This window comes from Microtus ochrogaster, chromosome 15 (genome assembly GCF_000317375.1).
Source record: "Microtus ochrogaster isolate Prairie Vole_2 chromosome 15, MicOch1.0, whole genome shotgun sequence".
In the NCBI taxonomy this organism is placed as follows: domain Eukaryota; kingdom Metazoa; phylum Chordata; class Mammalia; order Rodentia; family Cricetidae; genus Microtus; species Microtus ochrogaster.
In genome coordinates, this window is record NC_022017.1 from 38,186,029 (window position 1) to 38,198,909 (window position 12,881).

Sequence of the window (12,881 nt, forward strand, 5' to 3'; positions counted from 1 at the left end):
TGTGTGTGTGTGTGTGTGTGTGTGTGTGTGTAAACCAGAGGATGGCATAAATGTCTTTTTCATTCTCTCTCTACAGCATTGTCATTACAGTTGTTAAAACAGGCTCTCACTGAACCTGGAGGTCACCAGTTATGCTAAACTGCTAGCCAGCAGATCCAGGCATCTTCCTGTCTCTGCCTCTCTAGCTCTTGAATGACAGGAAGGCTTTTTACATGGGTGCTGGAGATCAAACTCAGGCCCTGTGCTTGAGCAGCAAACACTTTACTGATGGGGCCATCTCCGCAGTTCCCACAGTGCTCACCTTGTAACAATTCTAAGGTCATTTGAGGGGAAAATAGGGCGATAGAATAGCGATTCTGACTGGCAGGCAGGTTTGCTGCCAGGAGACATTGGGTAACGTCTAGCGATAGTTTTGGTTCTTCTGACTGGGTTTTGTTGCTGACATCCAGTAGGCTGCAACCAGAAATGCTGTTCCACATTCTACAATCTAGGAGAAGCCCCTTTCAATAAGGAATGAACTGGTCCAACGGTTCCAGAAATGAGACCCAGCACTGGAGAAATCAGTGCAAAGCAAGGCAGTGAGAAGCTGGTGTAGGGCGTTGCCTTTTTAGGTGCGAACTCCCCCTCTCACCAACTGTGCAGGCTCCTCTACCTCCCCCTCCCTCCACCCTCAAGCCTGGCCCCTACCCCAGCTCGGCAAAGCCTCAGACTCTTACCCACACCCACACTGCCTTGTCTGTGCTAAGCACAAACAGGAACTCATTATCTTTCTCCTCGGAACCTTCTCCTTCATGCTCTTTAGGATGGTTAAAAATACCACCCTCCTCCTCCTTCTCCACACAGGTGAGCACCATTGTCCCTCCTAGTATGCCCTGCACCCCCTTTAGCCAACATACAATGCCCAGCTGTCTCCTGACTCTTTGCTCAGCTTTGCCGCTCCGCCTTCACTAACATACTTAGGGCCAAAATAGCTTCTGATTCCGTTTTCCAGTCATGAGGCTGCAGGCACTTTATATCATCTACATTTGATTGTCCAAATCATGAATTTCATAAGGAATTCAGCTAGGGGAGCTTTAAGGACCCACCTAGTCTACGAAACCAGGGTAAATTCCTGATGCTTTGAATCTTACCAGCTGGCCTGCCCCTCCAGTGGACAAAGTGTCTCTTGAGTAGTTCAGAAGCCTGCCCCCACCCCTCTCTCCTCCATGAGGGCCCAGTTCTGCCTCGGCAACCGCTACCACTCCGACAGAACCCTCCCATCACCCACAGATGCTGGCCCGCCTGGCCATCTTTGAGAAGTCTCCACCCTCGCCTCCCACTTGCTAGACAGCCACATTTCTCAGAAGAGTTGTCTACACTTGCAGTCTCCCACTCGCTCCCCAACCCACTGCAATCTGGCTTCCGATCCCTTCCGTCCATCCACACAGCCTTGGTAAAAGTTACCACCCTTGCTAACTGTCCGATGCAATGGGTACTCACCTTGCAGTCCTCACTGAACTCAATTTTCTGGGATATTTATGAATGTTGGCCACCTCCTCTCTCTCTGGGAGGAATTTCTTCCCTGGACCCCTGGTCCTTTTCTGTTTCCCTCTTCCTACTCTTTAAGGCAATTCAGCTACAGTTTGTACCCACAGCTTCAACCACCATGAAAGGCAGTATGGGGGAGCAAAGAGTCTGGAGTCCAGAGTGCCTCCATTCACTCAATTCTTGGCTTTGGGCAAATTACTCAACGTTCAGGTCCCTCAGTTTTCTTAACTCTAAAATAGCGCAAAAGAGTTTCAGTCTTATTTATTTCTGTTCTGAACGTGTATCATTTCATCTGATCTTGCAGAATCTTCTAGAATTACCCAACTATGAGACCTGTTCATGTTGTCTTGGCTCAGTCAGTATCCATGAATCCATAGATGAACGTTGTTCTGAACTGTGTTTTCCCAGAAACAAACCTGGAGACAAGGAATTAGGTGTGGCTACTTTATCCAGGAGGTGATTCCAGGAAGAACAATGGAGGAAGTGAGAAAGGGAGGTGAGTAGCACATAAATGGGTTAGTGCTGTAACTTCTGGGCCCACTGGACTCAGCCCCATGCTGATTCCCCCGAGGAATGATCTTGAAAGCATTTCACGTGTCTTCCCCATTAGAGAACAGAGGCCTTTATCCCCTTACGGGTTGGAGGATTGTCCTAGAATTGTTGGGTACATTTTGGTAGGGCAAGAGAAACGCCAAGTGACGAGCTGTGTGTCTGAGGGGGACAGAGGGCACCATATCGCTGCTGCGGATGTTGTTAGAGGTGGGTCCAGGTTGTTAGAGGCAACTGTCACCTAAACATGCATTCATTGTTCTGCTTACTTTAGGGGCTCCCATCACTTCCTGGAAGTGTTGTTCAACTTCTTTATACCCCTACCCCAATCCATGGTCTATACAGTCCCATAACACACCCTGATGAGACCTTACTTCTCAATCCTCTCGACGGAACTTCTTGCCTGTCTTTTTTGGAGAACAAGAACATCTGTCCAAATCAGTGCCCAGAAACTATTGAGTCCCGTGACCAATATTAAATGGATTGCATTCACCTTGCTCTAAAGGTCTTGCTTAGAGTAAGTGGTCAATAAATGTGGTCCCTTCCCTTCGTTTCATTGAAGAAAGGCTAGTCATCTAATATGAACATCTAATGCAGTAAGTAAAGTCTTTGGTTTTTGAAACTAGGTCTCGTGTATCTCAGACTAGGCTCAAGTTCTCTGCGTACCCGAACATGACCTTGAACACCTCATTCACCCAAGTGCTGCGATCACAGGCATGTGCCACCATGCCCTGGCCCAATCTGTAAGGCCTGTAATGAACAGAGAAGCCGGGGAAGCACAGAGGAGGGAATAATTAACCGGTGATGTGCCAATGAGACCACAGAGACCTCAGCTGACAGTCTTAATTACTCCCAGTGTTCTTGTCCCAGGACCATTAGCAGAACCCGCTGGCACTTCTTCCATCCCACGTCAAGTCTCTGAGTGAAAGATTCACGGAGTGGAGGGACAGGGTGAATTGCCTTGCTTGGATGGGAGATGGGGATGGATCTCCAGACTTTGCCCCCATTCACCCCTCGCTCTGGCATGTGTTTATTGAGGGGCTCCTGTGTTGCACGGAACAACAGCGACAGTCAAGAACACTGCTGTAATGCAGCTTAGCCGTAGGGAAATAAGTCAGCATCCAGAAAGATAAGATGGTGACAAGAATTACGAAGCCATAGAACCAGGGATGGAACGCTGGGAGAGGGGGCAGTGAGGGTGGGCCAGACACAGGAAGATCACATGGTTAGGGGAAACTCTGAGGACCCCATTTCTGCACTATGATCTATCTGCCAACCTCAGTTGGGTAGAAGGTCTTTTCCAAAGGATGATAGCTGTGAAAGGCAGGACCCTGGGCTCCTGATGCCCAGCTTGGAGCGTCTCCTGTGATCTGTGACCACAGAAAGACTTGGAGAAAAGACTTGGATTTGGGGTGCAAAGTGCATGCCTGTTCTTCCTTTGGAGATGAGTTGGTACCCAAGTTTCAGTTCCCAGCATGTTCTTTTCTGTTCTCACTTATCCACATGTGGGTCCTTCCTGTAAGTCTGGGTTTCAGAGGAATCTGAAACACTTAAGGAAAACCACCAAGCAGGCCTCCAGGTGGAAAAAAAAAAGTGGCATTTCCTCGGGAAACCACAATGAATCACTCCCAAAGGCCGCCCAGACTTCCAGGCTGGTTTTCCTAAACCTCCTGGAGCATCTCAAGGTTTAGTAACATGCCCTCCCACGAGTCCCCCGCCCTCCCGTTAAGAACAAAATCTCAAATTTTGTGAGGCCTGGAGAGTTTCAGATTTCACCAGAAGGGGATCTGCGCAGCCACTGACCTTTTCTTCAGACAACAGTTTCTAGAAGACCCCAAGGAAAAAAAAATCACTCAGTGATGAGGGGGAAACCGATACACTAAGGCCAGACCTATCACCAGCAGTGTAGGTCACATAGATACGCAGAACACACATCCCATAAGTCAGAAACCTTCTTCCCCTGAGGTCTGTAGATAGCCATATTAAGGCCAAGCATGGCTATCATTGATGTTTCCGACGCGCCAGTCTAAGCATCTGGTTTCCAAATTAAGTCTACAAACACTCCTTTTTTATTTGAGAAGCTGGGGTTCAAGGAAGTATCATTTGCAGGAGAAAGGAAAAGGCCATTCTCCAACCTGGGTTCAGACATCGAAATCCCCTTATACTAGCTAGATCATCCCTGTGCTATCCTGACCCCAAAGGTTCTGCTTCCAGGCACTGGGCAAAAAGAGAGAAATGGACAGAAAGGAACCGGTAAAAGTGGACAGGGAGAAGTCAGGAGAGATTGCAAAGCCATGCTCGGCAGGATGGAAGAGGGGCTACGGTCCTCTCCGGGTATCCCAGTTTTAGCAAGCCCCACTTCAAGGCCAAGGTTTTCTGCTGACTAGCCCCACCCCTGCCCTCTGTGGGCAAGGACGAGGCGCACCCTACGCATCCCCTGTGGTGTCCTACTCGGGCGCCCTGCAGTTTGCCGGCGGGCCAAGGGTTAAAGGCGGCGGGAGCCCCCGGCGCGGGGCAGCCGCCGGCCCGGAGTGCTTAGTCAGGATTCCGATTTCCTGCCGAAGTGTTTGGATTTCCTGCAGCCCGCGCCCGCCACCGCCGAGCGGGATCGAGCGAGCGGCTCGCGTCGCCGGCCTCCTCCCCCTCGGCACATGGTCGCCCGCCCCTTCCTGCGCCGCGCTCGGCTCCCGCGCCTCGCCCGGCCCCGCCGCGCCCGTGATGGAATAATGCCCAGCGGCCCGCCCGGTCCCGGTGAGTGGCAAGGCGACGGGGAGGCGGGACGGGCGCGGTGGGGAGTTGCACGGCCACCCGCACCCCTGCGGGCTCCGGATGTCCCTGTCCTCCCGGAGTGCACTACCCCCGGGGTCTGGGGGCGTGTGGGGCGAGCGGCCGGCTCTGCGGGGCTGGCCAGGCCGCCCAGGGGCTCCGCATCCGCAGCTCTGGAGCGCGCGTTCTCCTGCTCTGCGGAGGCGACCCGAGTTAGGGGGGGATGCGCCTTAGGCGCAATGCTCCGGTTCCTGGACAAGGTCCGGACAGCCGCCGGGGCGCTCTCCCGGTCCGTGGGGGCGCTTTCCAGGTCCTCCTGGGCACTCTCCCCTCCGGTTGGGGCTCTCTCCTTTTCTTCTCAGGCGCTCTCCCGGCCCACTGGGGCGCTCTTTTCCGTCTCCCGGGCACTTTCCCGGTACTCCGGGGCTCTCTCCCCGCCACGCTTGAAGGCGCGGGCACCCACCGCCGCATTGTCTCCGCCGCAGCGGAGGAAAGTTCCGCGGGACCCGGCCTGGACATGGCGCTGCCAAGCAGGCCCCAGACCACTTTCTTAAAGCAAAAGAAATCGAAGGGGGTTGGTAATCCCACTTGGGAGCCGAGAAGTACCTTGTATTTTCTGCTTGTACCATTTGGGGGACCTGCTGCTTTTTGAGAGCAACAGTAAGTTTGAAAGACAAAAAAGAAACTCCCTGGTATCTGCTTTTCTGTTGTTTGATCCATCATCTCCTGCCCTCATAAGGCGGGGTCTTTTTTCTTTTTTTAAATCAGGGAGAGGGTTAGCCAAGTCTAGACCATCGTTAACTTGACCTTAGTCTTAGCTGTACAGTTCCAAAAGACCACTTTGTTTTTTGTTCATCTACTCCATCAGGTTGTCTTAGCAGAACTGATTCTGGGATAGCGGTGGTACGGGATTGCTGAGTAATGTTTTGAGATTGTAAGTCACAGAATTAAATTTTTAAGCCAGTTTCACGTCTGTTCTATCCTGAGTGGCAGCCAGATCTTCTTGCCGGGCCATTGAAAGGCCCCTGTGTAGGGCCATTGGCGGGGTGGGGGGAGTATAGTGGGGGGTGGGGGTTGTCCTATAGAGAAGAAAAAAAAAACTCAGAAAACAACTGTTTCCACTTTTTGTTCATTTGGAATGGAAGCGGTTCAAACAGGTTACCTGTCTTGTCAGAGGGCACGTGACCACTTGGTGGCCTAGCCAGGAGCAGCTAGCTTCCAGTTCTCAAAACTCCAGGGCTAGGCCGCTCTGTCTGTGTCAGATTATGATCTCCCAGCTAGGAGCCAGCTGTGGAGCTGTGCCTTTCAACTTTCGCCGCCTTAGCACCTTCTCTTGGTCGCTTATCTGTTATTGCGGCTGTTTTTGAGATACGCAGTTATCCGAAAGAACGTATTTTGTGATAAGGCTTTTTTTTTTTTAAATTACCCTATTGAAAAATGCATAATGATTTTTAGTACCTTGTATGCTGGTTTTAAAAGCTAAAAGAAATTTAAATATTACCCAACTTCCCCTGTTCACTGGTGCAAGTGAATTTGGGATCCAGCTATCAAACAGATTTGAAATATACAATTGTGGTTATTATATGGGGGATTGCTTTTCTCTACTCTCTCCTTTTTGTTGAAAACATACAAACTCCCAAGCTCCAAAAGGGCAGTGTCTTGACACAGAATTGTGCTGTGAGATTTTCCGGAGTCTTACTTTTGAATCCTCCTCTTGCTGTGAGCTGAGCAGCCCACTTATTTTCCTCCTCGTGAACATTTTTAGTATGTGATAATGTCGGAGAGCAAGGACTTTCTCACAGGCTTGCCATTTGGTGAAGGAAATTGAAATTCCTTACACCTCTCCAGTCCTCCCCACCCACAGCAAGCCAGATTTTTTCAAAACCAATGGAAGCCTTGCAGGCCCAGAGATGAATGTGTGCATTCACTGAGCCCTCCTGGTCCAGACCCTCCTCCCAGCTGCCTGCTCCGTGTTGTACCAGGTGGCTGTGGTCAAGAGGAAAAAGAGAACTCCCCGCTTAACCTGTGCTGTTGGTGCGTTTTCCCTACTACGGTCTCGGTTGTTTGTGATGGGATCTTCCTTACCCCTCTTCTTTGTCTCTTCCCCTGTTCTTTTTCTCTCACTGGTGTGTCTTGCGTAGGTCCCAGAGGTCTTTGCTAGCAGTCTGCCCATGTGATTTCTGCATGGGCAATGCTGACAGTGACGTCGAGTACTTTTTGAGCACTTGCATGCTCTGCACTTGTTTCCTCCTAAGAAGGACCAAGGAAGCCTTGGGGAGATGGCGCCACTGAGAAGAGTGTTGGCTGTACAAGCATACAGATCTGAGTTCAAATCTCTGGAACTCGTGTAAAAAGCCAGGCATTCTAACTCAGCTCTGTGATTGCCTGAGCTTGCACTCTCTAGGTACAGTGAGAGACCCTGTCTGACCCCAGTGTTTGCTCATGGGTATGTGCATGCAGACACACACACGCGCGGGCACACACACACACACACACACACACACACACACACACACACACACACGAGTGTTTCCCCAAAGAGGGGACTCCTTGGGAACCTTTCCCAGAAAGGACAGCCTTTCTCAGATTCATCTGGATTGAGTCATTCTTTCTTGTATCCAGTAAACATTTGCTAACTGGCTCCATTGTGGGAGGTACTAATCATGCAAAGATGAATAGCACCCTGTTCTCAAGGCCTCTTATTTTTAGACCCATCTTTCATTGTCGGGATTATATTCTTTCGTTTGATTAATCCATCCCACAACCATGCATCGAGCACCCGCTCTACACAAAGCCTTGCATGGAGTTCTTGTAGTACTGGAAGGAGCGAGATGGGACCCCACCCTCCCGGAACTTGCATCACACTGGAGGAGAAAGGCATCTGGGAAGAAGCTGGTAGCTTCTAAGGCCTGAGAACTTGAAGGATGTAAGTTCTCCCAGGAAATCACAAGAATGAAACCGAGGATGGGAATACAGTGTTGGCTCTTGATTTACCAGGGAAAGTCAGGTCTGAGGTTGGAAAGCAGAGAAAGAAGTAGCTAGACTGAAAAGATGTGGGAGAAGGACATTCCGAGGAGATGGGTAGGAATCAGGAGGGCTCCAAGTATTCCAGGAAGTGAGCCGAGTCAGGAGCAATGAGGAGAACGGTAAAAGGTGGGGCTGAAGAGTATGATAGAGCCGAGTTCACACAGCTTGGAAATCCTCCCATCACTAAAGGGAGCGTTAATGAGTTGAGGCTTAAAAGTTGAATCTGACTGACATTTTAAGAGACTGCTTAATGAAGAGGGGGGTCATAGAGAGCAAAGAACAGATGTAGCAAAGCTGCATCAGGACACCTTTTGCTATTCCAGGAAGTCAGTCGGTGGTGCTATAGACCAGAGTGGTGGAGTGGGGGTGAGAAGGAGTTAGTGGGTCCCAGTCAGGACTTGGAGGTAGAATTTATACATGATGGATTACATAGAGATGATGTGGGATGGTTGGGGGTGGGCAGAGGACTCAAACCTGAGTCTTTGGATCTATCTCAGGCAGCTTGAGGAATGGTAGCATCAAATTGCAGATAAGGGAGAATGTAAAAGGAGTTAGGTTTGTGGTGAAAAAAAACTGGGTACTGACTGTGCCGAGACTGGCATCCATAGGAAAGTCTCAGGCAGATAGGAGGGCACAAGACCTTAAACTAAGAGAAGACAAAAATGCCAAGGGTGGAGACATTGTTGTCAGCCTGATGTTGAGCCCCTGGGGTGTTTATTGCTATCCATCTGCTGGGTCATTTCTCTGAGCCTTTTTTGTGATATTCCCTGCCTGGTGTATTCTTTCTCTCTTGTTGGCTGGCTCCCATTTATCTTTTAAAATGCATCCATGTCTTTATCTTCTGAAAGATGCCTCTAAGTTCCTGGACCACTCTTGGATCCTTGAGAATCCTCAATCATCCTGCTCTTCTGAACTTATCTTTTCTTCATACCTTATGCCTATGAAACATTTGGACTGGCTCGATGACATAGAAAATACTAAAAGCAAATGTAAGATCCATTTACATGTCAGTGGTTCTTATCGATTAAAGCGATAAGCATGTAAATAAAAATGGTATTTTTTTAAGGTAAAGGTAGTGATAGTATATTAGTTTATCTGTTGCTGCAGTAATAAAAGAAATGGCATAGGTCAGCCGACAGAATTTTACCATCTTAAATCTCTGGAGGTCTGCAAATTGCCTTGGTGTTCTCAAATCAATGGAAGTCCTAGAGCAGTGGTTCTCAACCTGAGGGTCTCAACCTCTTTGAGACCGAGCATTAGGAAGGCCGAGAATCACTGCTCTAAAGAGAACTTTCCTTTCCTTTTCTTTTATTTTCTCCTTTTTCCAGCCTTAGAAGCCCCCTGTGTGCTTGGGCTCATGCTCTCCAAGTCAGCCATGTCCGCGCTAGTTTTCCTGCTGCCATCTTGACTCATGCTTTTGATTATCTCTCCTACTCTTAAGGACCCTTTAAGTGTTTGCCTTGAGCTGTGCCTGTAATTTCAGCTGCTGTCCCTAGGTTTGTTTTCTCCCTAGCCAAGGCTAGCCTTGAACCCCTATGTAGCTGAGGCTGACCTTGGACTTTTAATGTTCCTGCTTCTGTTCTACAAATTCGAGGACTACAGTTGGCATTATGAGTGTACGTCACCATGAATATGGAATGCTGTGGCTAGAACCCGGGACTTCAGCCTGCTAGGCAAGCGTCAACATCTCCAGCCCCACTGTCCTTACAAGATGGGCTGGTGATGACATTGCTTCTGTCTTCAGCCCTCAATCCTTTTTGCCATGTAACTGAGCATGTTCCCAGGATACCTCTGGGGTTGGTAGGGGAGGTGCTGCGGGTGGTCAGGGGAGAGGTTGCTAACCCAGCAAGTAAGGCAGGTCAGAGACATTTCCTGTGACACTAGTGATAAATGTTTAGTCCTTCCTCTGTACTCTGCTTTGGGGAGTTAGGCCTGACCTGATGATTTCCTTCTTATTCCGCCTCAACGGTGAATTAAATTGTCAGCCATGAGAGTCCTCCCAGCTGACCTATCCTCACCCCCTCTCCCCAAAATGGATAGCTGGGGGCAGGGGACTGTTCCTCTCGTTGAAAATTGGTTTATGACTTGTTTCTCAGCACTTCACGAATAGCTAAAAACCTTGATTTTGAAGTCATAGCTAGTGTCCGCAGCAGGAGCCAGCCCTGTTCCCAAAGACACAAGAGGGGTCAGAAAAGGTCCTGTGTTAGATCAGGACAAATATGCCTGAAGCCTTAGGGGAAACACAAACAGAGGACCCAGCTTGCTAGTGGTGCATGGGTAGGTGGCCTTATTGTCTGGAAGCAAGGGACTCAGCCATGATGTGTCGTGCAGCCACGTTGCTGGTAGAAGGTAATTAGGACCAGATTTCAGCAGGCTTTCAGTTAAGAGAAAATGGGCTCCTGTGCCAAATACTCCTGGAAACTAGACACTTTTCCTGAGATCGTGCAAGCACTCTGGAGATCCACATTAGCTCCTCTGGCCCCCAGCGTGCCAGGATGCAGGTTGTTGGCTAGCTGAGGCTCTCCTTCATCCCTGATATACCCCTCCCCCTCCCCCAGAAACTCCAAGAGTCTGGTAGTATTTCTGGAGTTTTCTCTTCTTCCTCTGCCTCCAGCCAGGAAGTGTGAAGGTGCACTCCAGGAGTGAGCAGGTTCATCCTCGCCTGGGGGGGGGGCCCAGTTGGAGTCTGGTTTGGGATGAAGAAGAGCACACCTCACCCACTTCCTCCAGGCATGGCAGGAGTCCTGCAGAGGGAGACTCTGGTGGATCTCCATGGGCAGGACAGTCAAGAGGGTAACTGTACCTGGTCTGAGAATGCCCGCCCTTCCCTGGTCGAAGCTGAGCATGAAGTTTTGGTCAGAGCCCCTCTGCCTTCATAAAATCCTGCATGTGTGGAATATCTGGCGTGCAGGTTTCACTGAGGCTCTGTTTTTCTTTTGGGGTAGAATTTAAAAAGGTTGCTTTGTCAGACTTTGTAGTTGTCCCCTGAGTTCTGACACTGTCAATGAAGCAGGATGGTCAGAGGGAATGGTCCAGTAGATTCAGGGCTCCGCCCCTGACCCAGCTACCCCTTCTAATATGCACTAACTATCTAGACTTGACCGATATATAACATAGGGAGAGCATGAGAGGGATCCCTACAGTGGCTTTGTTGCTGCCTTCTTTAGGGAAACTACTCACTGGGTTGTCTCTCCCAGAACTTTTTGAAGGGGATTGGTGGGATGCCATTGTTCCATGCGGTGCTGAGCAGAGGAGGCAGAGTCAGGTCCACCGGCTCACACTGGCCAGCTCTGCTGCTTTACTTGTAGAATATTGCATCCTGAAGTTTTCAGTTTTAATGACTGCTCATGTCACTTCTAGAAATTCGTTTTGGTTCCTTTTCAAGTCATCCTTTTTTTTTTTTTTTTTTTTTTGGTTTTTCGAGACAGGGTTTCTCTGTGGCTTTGGAGCCTGTCCTGGAACTAGCTCTGTAGACCAGGCTGGTCTCGAACTCACAGAGATCCGCCTGCCTCTGCCTCCCGAGTGCTGGGATTAAAGGCGTGCGCCCCCATCGCCTGGCTCAAGTCATCCTTGAAGGGCTAGGAAGATGGCCCAAACTAAAGAGTGCTTTTTGTTCAAATCACCCTTGTCTTTTAGCCTGGATCCTTCTCCCTCCTTAGGGCTTCTTATCTGTTTTATAGCGTTTCAAACATGCTGACGTTCACTTTCAGACTGACCTGAGATGCCCACTCTGGATTAGCTACTTTTTCTATTGTGGTGTGTCTGGTTTGGGGATGTGGTGGTTTGTACTCCAGGAGGACCTCACCTATCCTGTGTATCAGAAGTGTCTTTCTCTACACAGTGGCTTTATGCTTCTGCGGCAGCCCTAAAGCTTTCGTGGGTCCTTGACTATTTCTGCCAGAGCTTCTGGGATGAACTTTTAATCACTGGACTCTTGGTATAAGAAGCTTTCCATACCCAGAGTGTTGAGTATTTTCATGGGAATCATGAAAACTCCCCCCCCCCCCCCCTTGCTCCAGGTCGCAAGACAGTGGTTCTCAACCTGTGGGTTGTAACCTATTTGGGGAAGGGGGGTGTTGCGGAACAATCCTTTTACAGGGGTCGAATATCAGATATCCTATATATCAGATATTTACATTAAAATTCATAACAGTAAAATTACAGTTATGGAGTACAATGAAAATAATTTTATGGTTGAGGGGATCACCACAACATGAGGAACTGTATTAAAGGCTCACAGCATTAGGAAAGTGGAGAACCATTGTCCTAAGGCTCTCTTGCCACTTCTCTAGACAGATGGAAAAAATTGCTTGGGCCGTCTCTTCAGAGAAGACATGACCTTTACAGGGTCCTGGCTTTGTAAAGAGGTCTCAGCTTTCCTTCCTTCTGGTAGGTACCAAGTTGGAACCAGGTGGCTTGGATCATTCAGGCTTCTTAAGAGGACCGGAGAAGAAAGAACATTCACAAAGATGTAAAAATTGCCATTCTAAGAAAAGAGAGGCAGGGTCTATATGAGCCCATTAGCAATGAACAGTTGACGTCAGGGGTAGGATGCAGTGGGCAGGGTGTCTTTCTAGCAAGGGTAAAGCTCCAGGTTAAATCTGAAGTACTCTATAAACTCGGTGTGACGGTGTACGCATATAATGTCATTGGGTGGTCGAAGCAGGAACAGTTCGAGATCATCTTCAGCTACAAAGCAAGTTTGAAGATAGCCTGGGCTCCATGCAAACCTATATCAAAAGGAAAAAAAAGGTTGAATTTAGATGGCAAGTATTTTTTTATATTTATTTATTTTTTATTATGTGTACAATATTCTGTCCATGTCTATGCCTGCAGGCCAGAAGAGGGCACCAGACCCCATTACAGATGGTTGTGAGCCACCATGTGGCTGCTGGGAATTGAACTCAGGATCTTTGGCAGAGCAGGCAATGCTCTTAACCTCTGAGCCATCTCTCCAGCCCCCAGATGGCAAGTATTTACTGAGCTTGCTCTTAGGTTCATCTGCTGTCGGT

General features: G+C 49.1%; 1 protein-coding gene across 8 annotated transcripts in view; it reads left to right on the forward strand.

Moving 5' to 3' along the window:
* The first annotated feature begins 4,675 nt into the window (after positions 1-4,675).
* Positions 4,676-12,881, forward strand: part of Asap1 (ArfGAP with SH3 domain, ankyrin repeat and PH domain 1) — a 287,931-nt gene continuing 279,725 nt past the window's right edge. For 5 of the 8 annotated variants that reach the window (XM_026782793.1, XM_026782794.1, XM_026782796.1 and 2 more), the window contains exon 1: positions 4,676-4,827. The gene's annotated coding sequence lies outside the window, so the exon portion shown is untranslated. The remainder of the gene's footprint in view (positions 4,828-12,881) is intronic. The other 3 variants (XM_026782795.1, XM_026782797.1, XM_026782798.1) reach the window with 1 other exon arrangement.